Source organism: Amblyomma maculatum, chromosome 6 (genome assembly GCF_055883805.1).
Source record: "Amblyomma maculatum isolate TAMU_Amacu chromosome 6, ASM5588380v1, whole genome shotgun sequence".
In the NCBI taxonomy this organism is placed as follows: domain Eukaryota; kingdom Metazoa; phylum Arthropoda; class Arachnida; order Ixodida; family Ixodidae; genus Amblyomma; species Amblyomma maculatum.
In genome coordinates, this window is record NC_139349.1 from 64,974,495 (window position 1) to 64,992,704 (window position 18,210).

An 18,210-nucleotide genomic window follows, 5' to 3' on the forward strand; every position below is an offset into this window, starting at 1 on the left:
ATCACAGCTCAGGATGTAGCAAAACAAATGGACAACATGCAAGGCGACAGTTGTCATGTTCCTGGCGCCGATCGCATCCGGACGCGTTTACGTGCTTGCTGTTGCATAACAGCTGCTTCCAGCGCCTCCGTCCCCAGTTTGTTTGTTCGCTACTTTCACGGGGCAAACGCATTGGAACCGGTGTGGTTTTATCGTAAAAAGCGAGTGCCGCGATTTTTTTTTTTTTTCTGTTGTCCTTTTCCCCGGCATGTCGTCCTTCAGTGCATACTCACATATTACTACTTGGTTTTCTGTTCCGTAATAACTGCCGGATTCGATTCGGTACAAGATTTAGCGTGCGAGACATGCGTACTTTAAAAAATGATCGGCGCTGCTTGGTACGAGGCTTGCCTGCTCTTCGGTCGCAATAAAATATCCGGTGTTACTGTTGTTCCACAACAGGTATTCACGTGCGCTAGTTTTCAAGCGGCGTTGTGTTCCCACGTTACCTTTTACTTCTACATGTGCAGCCGGTCAGTCTCGCTTTGATAACCTTTTTTGTTATTTGTGAACTGGGATCGCAGTCATCTGGATGACACCGTGAAACCTTGTCGCCGCCGCCTTCCGGTTCTGACGGGCCTGCATTTTATTTTTGTTGCACGGAGCAAAGCGGCTGACTGGCCGTGCTGCCTCTCTACGTTGGCTGTGATAGTGAAATAGGTCTAGGATCCCACTACACTCTTTGTTCTACATCATGATGTCTGCGTATTTCTAGCTGTCGATAGCGCAGCGCGTCAAGTGGCGTGACGGAAAAGCAAGCGCGTAAACTTATCATCGCTGCTTAGCGCCAGTGCTCAAACTGAAATGATGTTTGCTACTGTGAAGTGATTAAGTAAATGAAGCAAATTGAAGTGAACAATAAAAATAATAGAGAAACGTGTATACGTGCTGCGAATGCCCGGGGAACATAGGGGAATAGCTTATTTCTCAAAATATTGTTTGTTTGTTCTGTGGGGTTTAACATCCCAAAGCGACTCAGGCTATGAGAGACGCCGTAGTGGGGATGGGGTTTTTTAACGTGCACTGACATCGCACAGCACACGGGCACCTTGCTTTTCACCTCCATCGAAAAGCGGCCGCCGCGGCAGGGATTCGATCCCGCACCCTTGGGAACAGTAGTCGAGCGCCGAAACCACTGCGCTAGCCCTCGTTAAACAATAAATCTTATGGAGCTGTCCATGTCAGCCTCGAAAGACAAGAAAATGGGGTGCTTAAAGGAAAGATACAGTCATTACCTCGCAATATATACAGCTGAACTGATAAGAGAAGAACGCAGTAAGTCATTTTTATGTGGATGTTATCGCGCCTTGGGGGAAAAAAATAGTTTTTAGGAAAGGAAAGACCAAATATTTCTCGTACTTCGCTGTGAACGCCTGAGGGAAGGTAGAAAATTGTGTGAAAGAAAGAGGTGCCTTAGTGGAGGGCTCCATGATAATTTCCACCACCTGCACTGACATCGCGCAGCGCACCGATATGCCTTTGCACTGAACCCGGTAAAAATAGCCGAGCTTAACCGCTGTTCACTGGGTAGTTGCGCCGTGAGAGTAAAAATATGAAAAATGTTTTGATGAAATGGACACAACTGTAAATCTCCTCTCAGTGGACACCTCATCCGCGCCGTGAGAGAAGGGAGGACGGTTGGAGAGGTAAAGTAACGGAGGCAACAGCGCGTGCGAAAACTTTACGACAGCTTCTGGCAATCTTTATCCCGTGTGAGGTTACATCCGCGTATAAGCTGCATATGTCTACCCATGACATTCGTAAAAAGGGACAGACAATGGAATTGCTTTCTTCAACTTTACTGTGTTACATTTTTTTTTTTTTTTTTTACTTTAGATTGTCTTTTTAATGTGCAATTGACTTTAAGAACGTGGCAAGGTCGTTGCGCACGTTATTTTTTTCGAACCCATCTCAGCGTTTGCAAACAGACGCCCACTGTTGACCTTCAACGAAACCGGGTTTCCGTGGCAGCTCGGCTCACCGTACGTGACGCGCTCGTCCGTTTCCTTTTGCGAAGTGCAAGTGAGTGGCAAGTAATTTTCGCTGCATTTTTTTTTTTTTTTTTTTTTTTTTGCTGGAACGGTCGCGTTTTCTTGTTCCTTGGTTTCGTTTTGGATGCGGCACGTGTATCACAGTTCCTCTCATTGCTTATCAGCTTTTGACCTATCAGCTTTTGGCCATGCTTTAACCGCTTCCAGTTCTAGCAAATGCCTCAGTTTCTCCGTACGTAACTGACGTCCACTGAATGTTGGCGGCGCAGGTGCTTATGTTTGGACGCCAAGGGATGTGCAATAATTATATGAATACTTGCTTTCGACTTTGTAAAAGCAACGACCGGCAAGCTAATCATCCACGCAGAGAACTGCGAGATTATTACCTTAACTCGTTTGCTTAAATAAAGTTTTATCCATCCATCCATATGTGAAGTACGAACATCCATAACATACGGGGCTTCACGTTCGGGAGCCTGTAACTTTTTATACTTACCATAGTGAAGTAGTGCCGATTAGCTTTCCTCGTTTTTCTGGTCCTCCTTTCGACTATACGTCATTAACCCGAGCTGTTCAGAGTGAGACTGCCTACAGTTTCGGTAAAATAGTGAAATAAATACGCTTGAAAACTGTTCGTAAAACGTGCAGTGTGCCCATGTCTTCACTATAGTATAAGTAAGGTCTGGGCTATTAATTTCCTTGCCGCTGCGCTGGAATTGTCAGAAGCTTGCTTCCAGACGTTGAGGAAAGTCGGCGTAGGTAGCTCCGCCGCTTTATTGCTGTAGTAAATTGACTCTTTCTGCGTCGAGGAAACCGAAACGGCTGGCTTGCGTCAGAATCTCAGTGTGCGTCAGTTTGTGAGCCGTCTTTCGGAAGGCTTCAAAAACTCCGAAGACTAGAAGTCGAGGCCGTCTACCTCTACGCAACCAAATTACAGATCGCAGGAGTGTGAAAGGAAACGAATAACTCTATCTCAAGAACTTGCAAGTCTAGACGGGCTAGTTGATGGTTGCCGGCTAGGGAAGCAGGAAGAGACGTATAACCACTGTTTGGACATTGCCTCGCGCTGCGTCGGCATGCTTTTCGATGGAGGCGAAAAGCAAGGCGCCCGTGTGCTGTGCGATGTCAATGCACGTTAAAGAATCCTAGGTGGTCGATATTTCCGGAGTCCTCCACTACGGCGTCTCCCTGTTATGCAGAATCAAAGAACTACAGCCACCTAATTTTTGTTACACGTCGCCTTTGTATTGATGCATAAGGCATTATAATACATGGATTGAACCATCATGTGCTATTCGCCCAATGACTGCTAAATAATCATTGAATGTCTTATTCCCCGCTGCATTTCTTTCGGTTTCATCAATTGACCAATAATTTCAGATTTCAGTTTCAAATGGTTTAACATTGCAAACCAATTCAGGCTTTATTAAATCACGCCATAATGGAAAACGCCGGATAATTTCGACCCCCCTAGGGTTTCTTTAACGTGCACTGACGCACAACTAGCACTGTACACGGACGCCTTGTGTTCATCGAAACACCACCGCCGCGACCGTTATCGAATTCCGACTGCGTAGTTGTGGCTGTAGGAAGAAGGAAGAGAAAATGCACGGGCCTGCTACTGGCTCTGTAGCTGAGCCACCTCCGCTGCCTTGTGCAGACAGAAGAGGAAACAGAGAAGAAAGAAAAGGAAGAGGTGAGAGAAAGACGCGCGCTGCAACAACAGCCGTCGTTCACCACCGACACGGTGGCGGGTGCAATGACGGCCTACAACAGATAAAAATTCGGTGGCAGGCTAGTCCCCGCCGCAAGCGGCGGTGACCTACCTGTCCCAGCCCCATCAGGGGAGTCGAGCGCCCTAACCACTGAGCTACCGAGGAAAGGTTCATTCAATCTCTTGAAGAAGGCTAGCTTAAGCGTTTTATTGAATTAAAACTATGCATATGCGATTATACCTGCAGCTTTCTTTTATAGTGGCCTGTACACATCTTACACGTCATAGGTGCCGTACGCGCGGTACGAGCGATGTTCGCAAAGTAACGCCTTTCATTTTTCTTTTTAAAGAACGCTGTTTAATTGGAATTGTTGGAATTCACAAACACAGTAGCGTATCACACGGGCCTATGTTCTTTTTTAATGCGGTATCTGTGGAATCATATGGCTTTGCGCCACCGCTAAACAGGGGCAAGTATATGTGCCTACTTTGTACAAGCTTTTCTTGTGTGTGTGTGTGTGTGTGTGTGTGTGTGTGTGCGTGTGTGTGTGTGTGTGTGTGCGTGTGTGTGTGTGTGTGTGTGTGTGTGTGTGTGTGTGTGTGTGTGTGTGTGTGTGTGTGTGTGTGTGTGCGCGCGCGCGCGCGCGCGCGCGTGTGTGGTGCAGCCATGTCCTCGTGGTGCGAATAAAGCTCTTGGCGTTCTGAAATCTGGATACAAAAAGCGCAAATATTACAATCAGACAGTGCCAAGGTTCAGCAGTCGTTTCATTTATTTTTCTGTGCCCCTGTGAGCCTGGAAGGAAAGAAAATATCTGCTACAAAGAAGGTATGCGTGTCCTTGTCCATGGTTGCACGCAGCCTTACCAGGTTCACCATGTCTACACTGAAAAGTAATGCAGTTCCCCAAATATACAGTCGTAATAATACTGCATAAATCTTGATTGAACAGTGCTTGTGTGAAAAAAAAATATAGGGTAATTACTTAAAGGCTAAAACCCGCTTAACGGTGAATACGTGGAACGCGTCAACACTAATGTGAACCTAAACGAGCTTTCGCAAAGCTGATAAGGTGCAAACGCATCTTCGGAGGAGACACGGACCGAATCAGAACAACTCACCTTTGAGCGTGCAATTCTTTTCATGCTTGCATCTGCCCTCCACGGAAAGACGTTTTTTTTTTATTATTATTATTATTATTTTTTTTTTTGGGGGGGGGGGGGGGGGGTGAACGTGTTTTATGTGCCACAGCTGAAATTGTGATGGGAAATGTTCCGCGCTCGCGGACTTCGTTGCCGGCCGATGGTGACACAATTTGTCCAACCTTTGGCCCCGAACTACGGCGCTTCTCATCGAGGCCCCAGTTCATGGAGCAGCTGTAAGATTAGATAGAGTCGGCGTGCATACGGTCGCCTCGTTTTCTGCAGCACGTGTGTAATAATTGTGGCGCGCTCGATAACGACGTCCTCGACGGTCTTTCAGCGGTCTCTGCGACAACGTTTCTCGTGCATTGGCTTTTAGTCTTTTTCTTCGGTCCGCCGCTTGTAGATTCTGCTTGTCTGTCTAAATAGTGGTGTGGTTTTCGGTCTTTATTTTTCTTGTCATTGCGTGCTATTTATTCCACGACAATTGTGCAAAATTTTTGAGATGTTGCCCTTTACGTGCCAGCTGCATCTGTGGTCGCACTGAAGTCGTAAATTTTTCGTGCCGCTACAGCGGCGTCATCTGCAGCTAAACCGTGAATTTATTCTGCGATTCTGTCCCGTGCCCGTCTCCGCAGTCCGCAGTACCTTCTGGTTCGCACGTTTACACCCCTGTTCGAAGTCGGGAAAGCGTTTATGCATGGAGCACTTCAAGGCAAACAATCCAGTGCCGCGATTGTAAGGGTCGGTGTTGGTACGCGGAAACGTGGTGGGCACAGTCAAGCATCAGCAGTGGTTCCTTGTGTGTGCATAGGAAAGAGGGGCTTGTCCACACTCAGCTATTCGCCCTTGCTAGGTGAACTGCATCTACTGAGGCCGTTGGAATGGCAGGCGTACAAAAGGGAGATGCACCCGCTGAGAGGGGGTCGTTTCAGCAAAAATAGCAAGGGTGAAGGCCTCAGACGGTCACTTAATCGGATACGGCGAAACGACAGCACCAAATTACTGTTGTCAACCATGGTGTTGGGGTGAGCAGGTGCACAGTGCCAGCGCTTAGGCGACATGGGGTTACGAAGGGAAGCATTGCAAGGATCTGATGGTTGATGTTCCATCTCTCTGTAAGAGAAAGGCCTCTGTGTTAGAGACCCGGATTTGGCAGGTTGCTGGGGTCACTCTCATCTGTATGTTTTGACTTTTGTTGCTCTTTTGCTTGCATGTATATGTGCTTCTGGAAAGAGTTTTAGTTCTGTGAAAGTCGGGAGGAGTGTGGGAAGCAGCAAGCAACCAGTATTCAAATCTAGACTGGGCTCCAAGGCATTAAAACAGAGCCCCAGGGCCCAGTCGAGTGTTGTGCTATGTCTTAACCCGTCATCTTCGGCTAGTCCGAGCAAGCCAGATCCATTTGCTATGTATATTGTAAAGCTTTTTTTTTTTCTTCCCCATAAGCTTCAGTTAATCTCTCATTATCTCCAAGTGTCGTGATCCATATTTCTTTACTCATCGTCGCTCCACCTCACCGTCCCGGAAGAAGGTCTGAAATTTACTGGGATAATTACGTAGCCATTACGTTGCTAGAAGCATTCACGAACAGCGAACGAAGTAGAATGCAGTTTGGACGGGACTAAACATTTTTTTTATTATGGCAAAGGTACCACATATGAAAGACCAACACATAGATTAAAGGCCCGCTTTAACCAAGCCGTACAAGCATGCCTGCGTGGCCTTATAGGGTCAGTGTGTCTAACTTGGAATCCGAGGACCGTAGCTGGAGGAGTGGCTTCTGATCGCACCCTCTCGTATCTCAAAAGCGCCAACTCGGCCATGCCACGTGGTGTCGTGACGTCACACAATCCGACGGCCAATCAGTGTCCAGCCATTTCACCTGTCAATAACATACCACCTGGCCGTGATTCTTTTGAAGCTATCCCGTTAGAGAGAGAGAGAGAGAGAGAGAGAGAAATGTAAGACGTGCAACTTAAGCCCGGAGTAGTGTCTGGGGTTAGGGCGCTCAGCTACTAAGCCGGTGTGAAGTTCGCTGAACTTCCTAATGCGCCATGCGATCTCCCCGCACTGAGTTTACTACGCAAGGTAGCTGTTTTAAGATATCAGTGGGCACCTGTCCCCCGGCGGAGGCATGGTGGCAAATCTATTGCTGCCGGCGGCACCGCTGCCAGAGAGTTCGTTCCGTCCCCGTCTTGCCTTCCTGCTGTAGATCGTCTTTCTAGCGCACAGCTTTGCACAGTGTTCGCAGTGTTTGAATGCATGCAGTCGTCATTTCTGTTTCTGGTAGACTCCTTTTATATACTCTCGTTGTGAGGCAGCAGATGTACGGTGGCTGACCGGTACGCGATGCGGCGCCAATAGGTCGTGGTGCTCGGAAGAGGCGCACCTGCTAAAGCTGTTTGCACTGAGGGCTTGACCCCTCAACGACAGCTTTCTTCTCCGTCTTTTTTTTTTTCTTGTTTCTTTTTTTTCTTTTCTTGAGAACCTTAAGCGATTGTTCCCGCGGCGTGCGCTTGTGCCGTATGCACATGTGCAGAAGAGAAAACGTAGGGGAAGGCAGAGGTTCGGAATGCAGCAACTTCAGTGCCGTGTTTGTATGTTTGCTTGGGACCTCTCCTTTCCCAAGTATTTGATTAGCCAATATCCTTTCCCCAGTCTTTGATTAGCTGACGGAAACATTTTCCTTTCCCTGTCTAAGTGTCTAAATTCTTATTAGTTGCTGTCCTCGCCAAGGGCGGAGACAGAGGGTTTAAAGGTAAGCGCTCTGGGTTAAACCGGAGCTGATTTCATCTAATCAACGGTTCAGTCATGTTGTAAATGGTTTTCTCCTTGCTTCTTCTTGTTTTATTTAAGTTGTAAATGAATAGCTAGCATTCCTTTCCTGCCCCCGAGTAATGCGAATGTTTGCGACTCCGAACCATTATTACATCAAGAACATCGATTTTATCAAGTGTTTCCTCACATTTTCACCTAAAGGAGAATCTCAACTTCCGGGTTCAGTGCCAGCCGCGTTTCCATAGAGGCAGAGCTCAAAAGGACGCCTGCGTGCTTTTTAAATTGATCCGGAGCTCTCCGCTACGGCGTCCGTCACAGCCCGTGTCTCATAGGAACGTCTAGGGTCCACAAAATTTTACTTATTTCAGCGTTAACTGTTTGATTTCGGAAATCAGGGTTAAAAATGTCAGTAGTCGCGATAGCGCGGATTTAATGTCTGCCCTATATTAAGCGAAATGCGAGGAACTCCGAAGGGAGCCGACAAACTAGAGCCATTAACCGCTGTTTTTTCCGACCACCGTCTACTGCGGCGGCGCTTTTCGGCGTAACGAGCTAGGATGCCTCATAAGCTGTCACATTAACAAGAGCGCTCAAAATAGGCCCATGTTGAACAAAGCAGTTGACTCATCCCGAAGCAAAGTGCTAAGCGGAAAACATGGACATAATGGCCTACAGTATACATGTACTCTCGGCTTCGACGAGCGCACGTCTATGCGTTTTTTTTTTTTTTCTTGCGCTTGCTGTTTCTTGCGGTGGCATACAGACTAATCCAGCCACAACTCGCATAACTCTACTGCCATTACCTTGCCGCCGCGCTTCCCTTTGAGTCAGAGCACGCTTTTGTGTTTCGCCCATTCCCGGATTTTCTTTTTTTTTAGTGTGGCTATTTTGCACGCCGTCTCGCCGATGTCTCGCCGGCTCAGCGTTGTAGTGAGCCGCAGTCCGGCTGGAAGCGGTTCTGAACGCGTGACTGTCGCCCAGCGATAAACGCTGCGCAGGTCTGCACTGTATGCTCCAAGAGCTAACTTGAGCTCTCGGCTAGCGACGTTGATCCCGTGCTTTGGAGCCCCATTTTCCGGCGAAAAAAAAAAAAAAAATCGCGTTTGCAATCTTGTCAGGACTGACGCGTTGGCGTTTGTCAAGCGACGACGTTTTTGTTTGAAAGCGAGATTGACTGCAGTTTTTTTTTTTTTTTTTTTTTTTTTAGCTCCCTCACCGGTCTCGCTCTTTTTGAGTTCTTTGGCAGCTTTTCTAAAAACCACGTTCACACTGAAAGCTAGGCTTTTTAAATTATTTTTGGCTCGAAACCTGGGCTGGTTACTTTACACACAGCACATCAAGGTTAAAATATACCGTTGGATAATATGCTTTTGAGGTAGAAATATTGGTCGGTAATGTGCACTTTTTTTCCAGATTCAGGCTTTGATGAAGCATGCTTCAAATATTTAGGTTTATAGTGTGAAAGAAAAAAAAGAAACTCAAAGCCGTTCTATGCTTCCGCGCGTAGGTATCGAGCGCTAGCTCATTACACACCACCGTTGAGGGCACCGTTGAATGCTACTACCTTGATGGTGGTAGCATTACTAAACAAATTTAGAGATCGATTTTTTTTTTTTTTGGGGGGGGGGGGGGTGATATGTGACCACAGGTATGTATAAGGCCATGCTGTAGGCACACTGTGTCAACGCTGAGGCAAACAGCTGTTGTAACGTATGATGCCAAGGGTCGATTGGGGCAACACCTCGCTGAATGGGCGCACGGGATCCAATGCTCTAAAAGCTTGCGCAATTCGGAAATATTAGAAACGTCACTGTTTGTGTGCTTCCACGCCTTATCGGCGAGCATTCTTAACGCATAGGTCGCACGCGCCTCCAGCGACGGCGGTCGCGCGATAAAAAAAGCCACGGTCATCCCCGACTCCGGACTTATCTATACGGCCAGTCAGTAGCTGAAGTGTGCAGACGGATGGATGTCTCCACCGAATATTGCCAGTTGGCATATTAGATGTATCGTTAGAGGATTTTAGCAAAGTCCCGGCGCGGTGGCTCAGGGGCTGGCGCACTCGACTACTGAACCTGATGACTCGGGTTCATTACCGACCGCGGCGGCCTCGTTTCGATGGAGGCGAGCCGAAGAGAAAATGACCATGTATTGTGCGGACTCCAGATGGTCAAAATTATCCTTGCACTGCGGTGTCCCTCATAGCTTAAGTCGCTTTCGGACGTTAGACCCCGTAAACCATAATGAAAGCGCTATCGGCCGACGGCAACGCTATGCAAAATCTATCTAATGTCAAAGTAAGCAGTAGTGTCAACCGTCCGGCCTCGCATAAAATTTCAGCGACGCTTGGGGCATACGACCTCGATCGCATGACAGGCGTTTCTACTGTTTATTTCCTACATACAAGCCGCTTGTGCGGCATTCCTGCATGGATGTTTTTTTTTTTCTTTTGTGCTCCGACATTGCCGTCGTGTAGCTCGTGCGGCCATCTGTTAGAACAATCTTAGGCTACGAACGGCGACTCAGCGCTCGCTTAAATAGAAGGATCTATCCACCACCAGATAGGTCCCTAATACCCTCAGAATGCAGGGCTTGGCGAAAAATTCAGGCCAATCGTTTCTTTTCTCATGTTACTCTGCATAATGAGTTTACAGGGGACACAGAGGCTTGCATTCTCTGCAACGTACCTCTGAGTCAAAATCATCTAATCTGGCAATGCCCCGATTCTCCGGGAGCTAAAGAAACTGATCCCCTTGATCAAATTACTTGGTAGTTCTACATCTGCAGCCCAAAATGCGGATTAACAAAAGATCGTCCTACGCCTGACCTCTGCGGCCACGGCGCAGGAGAGCCGGCAAGGAGACCCTCCCCTTGGCTGAGCCCCTGCCCCGAGGTCCCCCATGTCGGTGTAAATAAAATCTTACTCACTCGCTCACTCACTCACTCTGCCAATGGATATCGATCAGTTCATTAGCCGAGTGATGGGTTCCTAGCGGATGTCGAAATTGCTTTCATTTCGTCGATCCTCTTGTGACTTCATTACTGTTCGCCGACCTTTCGGGTCTGTGTGCCGCTTGCATAAAATGTGTCACTGCCTTCACGTCAAAATTTGCAAGCAACAAGCAGTGCGTTGGTAGGATCTCTCGAATGGAACACGTTCTAGGGGTAGCAAAGGCGGGGCTTTTGTTTTGACGTTTCCTTTTTGAGTGGCCTTTCTAATCGTACAGTACCGGCTGCAGCCACATGACAAGTCGACGTTGGGTCATAGCCCTAGCTGCGGCACCCTTTTCACGTCGGAAGCTGGTAGAAGCGGGCAAGGAAGCAATGCACGTATGCCCTGAAAATGAGATTTCGTTCAAACTCATGCAAGCACGCACGCGGACAGACAACCTTCTGGGACATTGAGACTGAGAACAAGAAAAAGTGATGTCGAATTCCGCATTACGTCAGCCCGGTGCGCAGAGCTATCTTGGCGACTATACGCATCTTCATTCGAGGAGGAGGAGGAGGACAAAACATTTATTAGACGCAAGGGGATCCGCTTGTCTTTCAGTGCACGCTTGTTTCTGATTTTTCCTCCGCACCTTTGTCGTGCCGTTTTTTGATTAAGACATCGTGGAACTGTCCTGGTTCGACTGCCGCGGACAATCCTTCAGCTGGAAGAACGCAGGTTGCCCAGGAGACCGGCTGCCTTGCTTCATTGCGGCCATTCACTCGCTCAGCAGGCAACGGCTATTGTACGTCGTACGGCACTTATAACGTATATTTTGTCACGCGTGAATGCGTGGCATTCACCACGCAGATGCGTATAAGCGTTCATTGAATACAAATAGCAACTTTGCGTACGTACGTGGCGTACGTGGCGTACACTAACCGCGGAGGGCGGTTTCGCCACAGACGTAATGTTTGTTTTGCCTCGTCTCATAGCGCGCGTGGGTACCGATATGTACTGGTGCGCGCCCGCCGCCCGGTGCCACCGGAGAGAGAGAGAGGAGGGGGCTCCTTTATTGGGGTGGCCTCGGCGTTGTCACGTAGGCACTGCCGCGAGCGGCAGCGGCGCCCCTCGAGATATGCCAGATGCCGGTGACCGGTCACCGTGCCATCCGTCTCGTGCGGGCTGCGCTGCCGGCGAGGAAGGAGCTGTTCTTCCACTGCCCCGCGCGGAATCTTCCCGGGTGTCTGGTCTGCACTGGCGACTAATGGCGGGAGAGGGTTGAAACCTGTTCGAAGATTACTGTGGGAATGAGGGGATGGAGGGTGCACCTCTGTCGCAGTGACCACTCGCCAACGTCTGCAGGTGAAGCCGATGCGAAACATGTTTCAACAAATGTGAGCACAGGTGCGTGTCCGCTGTGTAGACTAACTAAGGAATAAAAATTCTATGGATGCCTGTTCCTAGGCTAAAAGTTAACAACAAAAAAAAAAAAAAAAAAAAAAAAGATAAGAGAAAAATTAAAAGCCTAAATACGGGTGCGATGATTCGGGCGTCTTCAGAACATAGAGATACTGTAATATTGAGAAAGGGGGTCGAAGCGGAATGTGATAGGCATCAGGAGGCTGCGCTTGAGCTGCGAGAGGCGTCCAAGTCAAATGCTTCTTATTCATTTATACTGCTTTTTGCATTACAGTAGTCTTGCATCGGACAGAACATGGGCGCTTTTGCATATATATTGTGCCTATTGAAATGCGGCCGGGGCGGCAATCATTCGATCTCGCGACCTTGAACTGAGGCATGCAGGACGGGAAAGCAGTAGAGATGTGTACACGTTACTCGAGCTGTAGAAGAAGCGAATCATCAACGCACTTCGATAACGACTGAAAATCAAAAGGAGTGTGTAGAATATGTTCTGCTGCGATCAGGTTAGGTGGATTGAACAAGGAAGTCACAGCTATGTAGAGCATGATGCAAGATCGTCTGAATTGAGCCGATCTCTTTCGCTAGAGACATCAGGGTTGTTTTCCTTGCCCGATTTGAATGCCTGCAGGGCACGTATTCTGTGAAGTCATTTCAAGAGTCTCATATTAAAATACAAATACCTTAAATTTTAACATCATCAAGGATGCTTGGGGTGCATCCAAAAAGCCTTGGACTGGCTTGACAAAGGGATGCACCGTATACGTACAGAAAAAGCGGCAGCAACAGAGTACGGATGGAACAAGACGAGAAACGTAACAATAACATAAGAAGTAGACATAGCCAAGCATTATCAGAAGAAAAAAAATCACTTTGCAAGAAAAGCACGTAAGTGATAACTGTTAAAAACACTAAAGTATAGATACGCAATAAATACGCAACAAAACATCGAAGAAAGTGTAAACCGAGCTATCTTATAATCAGGAGCTGCACATAAATTTAATCACCCGTCACTTCATCAGTGCTGCGGATCATGAGGCATTGGTTGCATGTAGGCCGCTTCCCATAGCTGGGCACCTGCCCCGCGGCTTCCATTATCGGTGTTGTCCCTCGTTTCGAAGCGAATGTCCTTGGCGTTTGTAACGGCGCACGACGCTGACAGCATTCATAATTCGTTCGCGAGAGGCTCGTCGCTTAGCGGAAAACGCTGGCTGACGCTGTTGCCCTGCTTCCAGCTCTAGTGTTCCTGTATAGCATATAGGGAGCATATACAGTAGGAACATAATCCAGCTCCACCTTGTCCCGCCCTCACCGGCAGCACTCTCGGCAGTGACGCAAGTTCGCCGGATGGTTCCGTAGACGTTTGCTCTTCGCACTGCCAACCGCTGCGCGTCTTCTGCTTCCCTGTATGCCGAGCGAGCTCGTTTGTTTTGAAAGTGCTCTTCGTGGTTACTTCAGCATGCGTAGTGCACGCCGTCGTCCGGAGCACAGCGCAATGGAGCATATGTTACGTTGCATTGCGTTATGTTTGGTTAAAGCTCCGAATCCGCATGTCGGCTATGGAAGATGCGGCAGTGGAGGTGGTGCCGGATTACAGCCGCATGGTGTTTTTTAACGGTTACTGACGTCGCACAGCAAATGGGTACCTTTTTCTTTTACCCAGCAAGGATGCAGTCGCTACGTCCGGACCCCAAAAATGTGACTCTCCTTGAGCCCACCAGCTAAATGCTCTTGGCACATAACACTGCGGAGGATTCTGCACGTATATTGCAATGCACCTCTGTCATGGGCACAACTTGCAAGGATAGGTTTTTCTTTTTTCGGCTTATGTCTTGTGCATGTGCGCGAAATATTTAAGTATATCCGCCCCGCCGGGGTGGCTCAGTGGTTACGGCGCTCGACTACTGTTCCCGAGGACGCGGGATCGAATCCCGGCTTCGGCGCCCGTTTTTCCATGGAGGTGAAGAGCAAGGCGCCCGTGTGCTGTGCGATGTCAGTGCACGTTAAAGAACCCCAGGTGGTCGAAATTTCCGCAGTCCTCCATTACGGCGTCTCTCATATCCTGAGTCGCTTTGGGACGTTAAACCCCACAAACCAACCATTTAAGTATATCTCTGTTAGATGACGAGACATTACGTCCTCGACCGTAATGCGTGTCAGGAATCTTGCGTGTCAGGAATTCTGCCCTTGGCACACTGCCTGCAAGAACCGGTCAAAAGGCGGCGAGCTTTATGGTACCCCACCTCCCTCCGTCCCTGCCAGAGACATTTAGTTCAGACACGGAAATACGACGCTGGTATAACAAAATTCGGTAAGGGTTTGCAGTATTGTGTGTGTGGCTGTCACGTTCAAAAATGCGCTTCTCCGAAGCCTTTGAAATGCCAATCAGTTTTTTTTTTTCGTGCTTCAGAGTTGTATACACGCAAAGTGGATTCCTCTTACGCAGAATACTTCCGTGGCAAAAAAAAAAAAAAAAAAGGGGGGGGGGGACGGCGGGAAGGGCAGGCGGATCAAGCTGCTGCATGCTCAGACATCGGAAGATCCCACTGCGCCGACCACACCACCGGAGAGGGCGGCAAAGTTCCCTGCACTTCTTGGAGAACGTTACTTCTTCAACGTCCAGCCGGGTCCTCCGCAAAAGGGCAGGCAGCGCAGACCAGCCCGTTGATGGCGGTCGATGGTCTCGTACAAAAGCAACTGATCCCGCGCCGGAGCTCTCGGCAGGCGTCCACACGCGCCGGGCGTCGCGGGCCCAAAGTGGGCATCTACCGCGGCGGTTGTTAGCGTACCCGTAGGGGAAAGTGATGGACTGATTGGCAAGTGCTTAGACGACGTGCGCCCGAGCTTCGACGACTTTGGCATCTCCCGCATGGACCGCGCGAAACCGGAAATGGGAGCGGGAAAAAGCGTTACTCGCTCCGCTGATGCGTGCATGCGCAATGCGGCGTGATCGCACGTCGTCGTTGCCGTGTTCCTTCCTTTAGCGCCACCGTCTTAAGTGGAGCAGAATGACTTCCTATCTATGTAGTGCTCTTTTTGCCTTCGGCCGCCCGACGGTCTCGCTCGGCACCCGCTGGTTATCGGCTGGCACGGTTGTCTTTAATGAAACCTCACCGGGAACTAAGGAAAGATTGTACGTGGTCACGTTCCGAGAATCGGGGCGTCAGTGCCCTAGCGCGTGAAAAAAAAAAAAAAAAAAAAAAAAAGCACGTAGTTGATCCCGCCTTGATGTCTTCTGTCGACGGAGCGCATCCCTCTGGAAACCGTATATTACGTGAGCTGCGATCTGCCTTCGGTTTGTTGGCGCTGGAAATTATCCTTAGACTCTTGGGAGATTTCCCTGCATGTTCCAGGAAGTTGTGGTGTGTTTTCTCCGCTGATTATTCGCTAGAATAGTTATCTCTAGGGAGCTAGAGTACTCGTTTTCTTTTTTCTTTGTCTCTCTCTTCTTTCGTCGCTGTAGTAGTTTGCCGTCGTGCGTTGCAGTGAGCAGACTTCGTAATTGTGAGCCAATCTACATCGCAGGAGACTGCGGCATATTCGCGTCTGAAAGACACACTGACTAAAACGGTAGAAAACGTGAAGAAAGCCACATATTTACCTTTCTGCTTACCGCGCCTATTCAAATCGTTCAGTTTGGATGATAGTGCAAAATGCCCCATTGGGAGCAATCCGGACTGCTTCTGGACAAGTAATCCCCTTCAGTGTGCCGACAAAGGGCTGTGCTTCAATTTCGGTGTCGATTTTTTTTTTCCCGTGCCAAGGGAGTATAATTTTTAAACTTCACACGAAAACTAGTCCCGGCAAGCATGGCGCCCAAAGTGGCGTACCATCGTTTCGCTTAGTTTCGCTATGGTATTAGTTTCGCATTGACCCTGCTCTGATACGACGATATTCTTGCAACTTCTCAGCATCTACAGACTTTGCAGGTGCAAAAAAGCGATATAGCTTTATGCGATAGGATGACGTTCATTGTTCTTATTTCAGTTCGGGCAGATTTGTTTGCTTGGCCAATTAACCCGGGACTGTCAACAGGTACCCATCTGTAACTTCCGTTGCTGAAGAGGTTCACTGTTATCCGCGGGCCAGTCTGAGGGCAATGGCCGTGCCCTAAACGATTCCGCCCCGAGTCAGCCTTGGCACTGCGGTGCATAGCAGTCCGAAGAACTGTGGCTTGGCTGACCGCAAAGTTTTGCATGAATAAGCCTATAACTTCGAATACTCGTTTCTGGCGTAGTAAACCACGAAACCTAGTAATCTAGGAATATATTGTCATTTTTTCCGTACAGTGGATAAGTTAAATGTTTTGGTCTGTTTTTGTACGAGAGAGTGATGTTTTTCTAATGAAAGCTTGTTTCCGTTCGTAAGCAGTGTTTTTTTTTTTTCTTGTGTGTAATAAAAAAAATTTGCTATAACCGCTAATGGCGCAACAAATACGTTATTTCATTCGTGAAAAAAAAAAAAAAAAAACGACTGCACGCACACAACCCTAAAATGCCTCTTTTACCGTGGCGAGAAAAGAGAGCGTGCTGAGGCAGCAGATAGTTATTGCATCAGCTTTTGCCATCGTTTCGTTCGCCATTTCTTCCTGTAGTAGCTAGTGTTCCGGCTGACAACGCGATACCTCGAAAGGCTACGCTGCTACTGTCGGGCATGGTTTCTCAGTCGTACCAGTCTAGGTGGCTTTGGTCGCACCCACAAGCTAGTTAACCGGTCTCGCACGGCACTCTGAAAATATGCCGGTAACAACGTTGGCGTCCTGGCGGTGTTTCAGGGCCAGCTTTGTTGGATCACGCCTGATACAGCACGCACGCAGGTTATGTGGCCTACATTCTCGCCTACTTAGAACGTGCCGGGGTCCCTGCTCCGCAAGCGCCCTTCTTTCGCCTTTCCAGTTCAGCAGCGTATGCGTGTCGTGCATTTGTCGCTGCACGTGGCATCACTTCGTCAAGCTTTCGCCGAAATGCCATTATATCAGTGTCCACTCCCCGTCCCCCCATTTCTTTGCTGGCGGCAACTGAACTGCTGTCTTGTTTTCACCGCTGGGCGAGCTGTTTTTCTTTGTAATTTATAATGATCCACCGAGCCAGACATTCTCTCTCCCCTCCTCTCCCGTCCGTCTCGTTCACCTTGAGCAAGGTTTTTTGTTTTTCTCGTGCTGCGCTTCGCGGCACGTGTCTGCGTGCCAAGTGTGACGCGCACGCCGCTTGACGTCATGAAGGCGGCATCCCCGACCGCACGTTATTCCTACGGCCCACGTGCACGCGGCCACGATTCCACTCTGCAAACTTCGCTGCTATCCCGGCCTATCGCTGTTTGCGCCCCCTTCACGTGTCCCGCCTCTGACTTCCTCCTCACTCTGTTGTGGTCGTTTGCTCGGCTTCCTGTTTGCTGCCTCGCACCGCCTGGCCGACGATTCTCTAACTTTATTTTTCTTTTTATCTTTTTCCTGTAGCGGCTGTAGCGGTGCACCTGTATCCCTTCAGGAAACTCACAATAGAGTATATGTGCAGTGTTCAACTTCCTGAAGAAGCAAATATGGCCTACCGGGAACGCCGTAGTGGAGAGTTCCTGGCATCACTCAGCGCACAGGCGTGTTTTGCATGCATCTAAATGTATCCGCGGCGGGATCGAGTCTCCAGAAATTACGTGATTGGGAAAACGTGATCACGTGATTACCTTCTCGTCAATGGTAATGGCACATTCCTGTGACTGTTGCGCGAAGTGCGCTGCGCCATGCGGCGTTGCCCATCAGGAAGCTTGAACATATTTTTATGACATGTGAGGCACTTCAACCACCAACATCACTGTTCTGTGGAGAGCAAATAGTCAGTTAAATTAAAGTGTTGAGCACTCAACATACTACGAGGTGACTCTTTTCACCACCCCGCTAAATAAAAGAATGTAATAATTCGCTAAATATCAATCTGGAAGGAAGAATACCAGGAACGAGGCATGCATGTCACAGTCCCAGTCCTTGCTTTCCCACCTCGTCCTTTTCTTGCTCATGCGCAGTGCTGCGCGGTGCAGCGTAGTTGACGCAACAATATATCGTTTTCGGTCACATGATGCAGATCTATGGGCGGAACCAAGTAAGGTTCTTGTTCCTGCATTTGCTCGAACAAAAATATGCAGCGTGGATATTTCACTAAAAAAAGCTTCAGTTCTTTTTCTCCTCTGTACAAATTTAGTATG

General features: G+C 48.6%; 1 protein-coding gene across 4 annotated transcripts in view; it reads left to right on the plus strand.

Moving 5' to 3' along the window:
* The window catches only part of Pdk (pyruvate dehydrogenase kinase), a 381,689-nt gene that overhangs the window by 325,761 nt on the left and 37,718 nt on the right, over positions 1-18,210 (plus strand). The window lies entirely within an intron of this gene.